Source organism: Microtus ochrogaster, chromosome 10 (genome assembly GCF_000317375.1).
Source record: "Microtus ochrogaster isolate Prairie Vole_2 chromosome 10, MicOch1.0, whole genome shotgun sequence".
Taxonomy (NCBI): domain Eukaryota; kingdom Metazoa; phylum Chordata; class Mammalia; order Rodentia; family Cricetidae; genus Microtus; species Microtus ochrogaster.
In genome coordinates this window covers 44,643,903-44,649,235 of record NC_022016.1, presented here as the reverse complement: position 1 = coordinate 44,649,235, position 5,333 = coordinate 44,643,903, and positions in this window count along the sequence as shown.

The window sequence follows — 5,333 nt, the reverse complement described above, 5'->3', positions numbered from 1 at the left end:
GGACGGACGGACGGACGGACGGACGGACGGACGGACGGACAGACAGACAGACAGACAGACAGACAGACAGACAGACAGATAGATAGATAGATAGATAGATAGATAGATAGATCGATGAAAGAGATGGATGGATAGATAGATGGATGGATGGATAGATAGATAGATGATAGAGGAATTTATAGATAGATAGATAGATAGATAGATGATAGATAGATAGATGATAGATAGAGGAATTTATAGATAGATAGATAGATAGATAGATAGATAGATAGATAGATAGATAGATGATAGAGGAATTTATATAGAGATGAATAGATAGATAGAAGAATTAATGTACACTTGAATGAATGAATGGCTGGATGGATAGATAAATGAATGGATGTAAGGACAGTAGGTAGACAGACGGATGGATAGGCAGATGAGGAGATAAATTGTGAGACTTATTTAGTGATGGAGGGATGGATGAATGGGTGGGCAATGGGATGGAGGGACAGGTAGACAGACAGATCAGAGAAAGGCTTGGTGGTTGTGCACAGAGAGGCTAGTGTGGATGGATGGATATAGATTCGAAAACAGCAGCAGGATTTATTCTTTTCCTTTCCATTGCATTGTCTGGCTATGAAGGAGCAGGCCAGCAGGTGCTAGTCATTACCAGAGGTGACAGCAGACGCAGTCAAGTGACTGAAAACATGGGCTCTGGGCTTGAGCTGCTTAGACTCAAATCCTGGCCTCAACTCTCTGAAAGGCAATTTCTGACTGGAAGATAGGAAGGATGTACTCTCTTCATATCCAGTGTGAAAATGTGAATTATCACATTGCTATACCTGCCTGGGCTAGTCTCCTCCTCCTCACCTGTGACATATGGATGGGACAAGAGTGACCAGGGTGGCTTGTAATCAAGTCAGATGATGCTGATACCATGAGGATCGACTGTGGCTCTTAGGCCTGCACCCGGGGCAGTGAGCAACACGTGGTGTTATAATGACCCACAATCTGGTTGATTCTACGGTCCTTAATCGCCCACCCAGCCTCTGCAGTGGAGAGGGAGGAATTGGTGGACTACAGTTGGAAGGTCTCAAGAGACTCGCAAAGTGTTGACCATAATCCAAAACCAAAGGGGGGAGCCAATGCATTTCCCCCTTTACACTTTAAAGAATTATTCCATTCATTTGTGGCTTTAGACTCTTGTCTCTGGATTATCACTTCAGGGGTTGAAATCTGAGGTCACTCTTAGACCCTCCCTTTCATACTTTCCCTACCACGCTGCAATTTTGCACATTACCAATAGGTGGCGCCATGAAACATGTGATTTTTTTCCCCCATATTTTCAGCCTTTTGAATCATAAAATGGTCCATAAATTCCTTAGGTGTCAGTGTTTCCAAGACAAGGCATGATATCCCCCGACATGCTCCTAGTGAGTCGCCATTACGTGATGGACGATGAAATACTGTGGATGAGGAAACTGAGGCCCGGGGAGAGGCTCCCCACAACATGTGTAGAAGAGTATGCTGTTCCCACTAGACAGAAGAGCAGAGTTTTTCCCACCATGAATCTTGTCTCCCCTGGTCTCACTGAATGTTCCAGACGTTCTCGGTCCACTTTACCTTATTCTGTGAGACCTCTCTTGTTGCTTTTCATGCAGACTCCAGGTTTGTGGTTCTGAAAGTCAAGAAGAGAGTCTGACTACCCAGGTTAGCATGCGATTGGGAGCATAATGGTGTGTCTGCCCAAGGCTTTGGTTCATTACAAAAGGCTCAGGGTAAAGCCCCACAGCCTCTGCCCGTTACGCAACCTGTTTTCTGTCTTGTGTCTTCAGGTCCCAAAGCGTCAGAGAAAAATCCCATCCAATTTCCAGTATGGACAGGTAGATAGATGATTTCTCTTCTGTAGGTTTCATGATTCCCATTGGGAAGCGGCAAAGATGGGGCTGACTCTTTGTGACAGCTGACATGGACCACTTCCTCCTCACTCTGTCTTTGGCCACTAATGAAGCAGAGGTGTCATTTGTGGCACTGAGCCGGGCTTCCTGAATGAGGTGCAACCCTGAGGCTCTGCAGGTATCAGGTTAGCTAGGGAGGGAGAGTTTGGTAGAGGAATCACCCATAGGAAGCCTTCCAGACACACCACTCCACATGGTCACCATCTAAGAACAGCGGGCAGCTAGAACCTGCGGGGGGAGGTCTCTGGTCTTTGGCTGTCTCTGAGACTGCTCAGAGCCATGTGCAGAAGAGAAAACTGATGGGGGAGATAGCAGGGAGGACACACTTGTTGACTGATCCTGGGATCCATCCAAATGACCAATCCTCAGACCCCAGAGTTCATGCCATCCTGGCAGCTCACTGTCATCACACTCTGCTCTGGGTAGGTGACAAAAACTGTCCTGCTGATCCCAGCAGGTTACTCGGCTCTCCCTTCACGACTGGCTCTTGTCGTTCTGTCCATCCCCTCTGTCAAGTGGAGGGGCTGACTTTGCAGAGAAGGTGCTGGTGAATCGGGCTGGGAGATTTTCCCAGAGACAGAGGCTATAGGATGCCTAGCAGAGAATTTCTTGTTCCGCAAAGCATCCGTCTCTTGGAAGGGGAACCGATGGACACCAACTGGAGAGACAGACAGTCTTGTTAATCTTTTTCATGACATCTAAGAAAAGGAGTCAGGTTGGCGTGTGGCACAGCACAGCACAGCACAGGTTCATGTGACCCAAACCCTTTTGTTTAGTTTTTGATGGTTTAGAGATGGTCTTGTTATAAAGCCTTGGCTGACCTTGAACTTATGTTCAGCTTCTCTTCCAAGTGCTGGGATTACAGACCTACGTCACCATGCCCTGTTTGTCCCCCAGTGGTTCTTAAAGTTCACCACTATTGTCAAGGAGACTGAAGGTCATGTAGACTCTTGAAGCTTAGACTTGGACAAGGCCCTATGGTGAGTGCCAAGGACCTAAAGCAGAAGGGCCTGGTCTCTGCCATGAGGAGCTCACAGTTGGCAGGGCTGGGTGCCAGCCTTGGGGTACCCACCTGCACCTCAAGTCAGACTTACATGCCTACTTCCCATGCCTGCTTCTCGGGCATCCCCTTGGTCTGCTCCAAATCCTCTATGCTCCAATCTCAGCCCACATAAGACCCCCTTACTGAAAGGGACAGTGAGGGTCCTCATAACTGGTCTTTGTTCACTTACTGGGCCTAGCCCTACCTGTACACATAGCCCATGTCCCCAGACAGAGCAGCAGTGACAAGCTGATGAAATACCCCCCACAGAGCCCTTCCCTGTATAACCATGGCCTGGGGCCTCAGACTCTCTCTGCAGCCTCCAGCTCCATATGGGGTCACTGCTGGGTCATTGCTCTTCTCTCATATCCTGGGGATCATATCCAAGGCTTCATACATCCCAGGCACATGTCCCACCGTGGAGCTACAGTCCTAGTCCTTTTGATTCATTTTTCTTCGTTTGATTTGACAGGGTCTCACTAAGGTATCTAAGATGACCTTGAATTTGCTGTGTTCCAGCTCCATCCTCCTAAACATCTAGGGCTATAGCCTTTCACCAGCAGCCCAGGCAACTCGCCGTCTGGCACAGAACTTCATTCAAGCTATTCCCTCAGACTGGAACACCCCTTCTCAGGCTATTCACCCACTGCCATCTCCCTTCGACCACCCCCAGGAAGCTGGCTGATCCTCGCTCAGGCTCAGAGTTCAGGTTTGCTGCCCCTCGCTCAGAACACCTGCAGCAGCGCTTTCACCAGGCTCTCCCAACACTGTGCTGCCCCAGTGGGTCAGGACGATGGTGAGGAGAGGTCAGAGTGCAGGGAGAAGAAGAGAGAGGCACAAAGCCTCAGTCTGACCAGCGCATATGACAGTCAGCAAGCCAGAGGAAGGTCGCAGCAGCCAGGGTGGGTCTATTCCCACCTGGAATAACCTTTAACGGTAGCATCCAAGGTGCTGGGCCTTGATCGGATGCCTCTTCCCTCACAGCAGCCTCTAACTCCTTCCTTGAAGCATGAGCTGACTCCTGAGGAACAAGGGCTTTGGGAATGCAGGGAGCCAGATACCTGCAGGCCTCTGTCAGGGAATGAGGCTCAGGGATATGGGCAAGACGTGTGTGAAGGGCACATTCCAGAACACCCAAGCCAAGGTGTCCATGGCACCTGCCTCCACAGAGGTCCAGAACTTCATTATCAAGACAGTCAAACGCTCCCTCCTCCCCACTGCCCCCTTGCAATGTCAGGAGGGACGAGGTCTCTCCTGAGAGCCATTCTTCTTGGTGGTTCGATAAGTCCCATATTTCACACCCCGAGTGACTGCTTTTCAGTGGTGGGTGAAGTGGTTTTATTTTTATCTAGCACACAGGCATATAAATATGTACGAGGCGCACAGAAGCACTTTAGGGTCTCTGGAAGGATGCACTGTGTGAGACAGAGAACAGCGTGACAAGTTCACACAGGGCGCAGGCTGCACGGGATCAAAGATGCCTGCCACCTCCCCAGCCCATCTCCTAGAGGGATACTTTCTGCCCTTACACCTGAGCCAACTTTTCCAGAACAACCCTTAAAAAATAAAACAAGTTTTTAAAGATCTGGCTTTCCACCTTAACATTGCCACCCAGCAGTCATGCGACCTTGGGACAGGTCCTTCCCCTGTGTCTAGCTTGGAATGGAAAGCTATACCCTGAGATTAACTCTGCCTCCCTATAAACTTCCCAGTTTTTTCTCCTAAAGAACAAATTTGATGAAGAATTTGCAGTAGGCTCTGAGAATTCTAATATCACAAGTGTAAGAGGCTTATCACGAATCCTCCCCAGCCACGCTTCGTGATGGCGCAGGTCAGCTGCGGTAATGCCAGCGATGGATGCTCAGGGTGTTCCTGCCTCAGCACCCATGGGGAGAGGAGTGGAGGAAGGGGAGCCACCGCAGACCTCCTGTGACAGGGCCTGGCGCTTTCCATACATTACTGAACTTGAGCATGGCTGTGACACTGAGTGGGAGACACGTTTCCTGCTTATGGAGGACGTCGGAGGTCGGAGAAATAAAAGAAGCTAATGATCTGGAGAGCCCAGGCTTGAATGAGGGGCACTTCAATGCTTTCCAATAGGTGGCCACATGTGGCTGCTCTCTCCTGGAAGGCGACATCATACCAGGCAAAGTCTAGCCACCATGGTCCACCAGGGTGCTGATGGAAGAGACAGGTTGGGGAAATGAGGGAATGGGAGACATCTGCTCTCTTTCCAGGGCTGCCTCTCATCAAGCTTGGGTCAAAGCAGACTTTCATCCACCAGCGTGTGTGTGTGTGTGTGTGTGTGTGTGTGTGTGTGTGTGAGAGAGAGAGAGAGAGAGAGAGAGAGA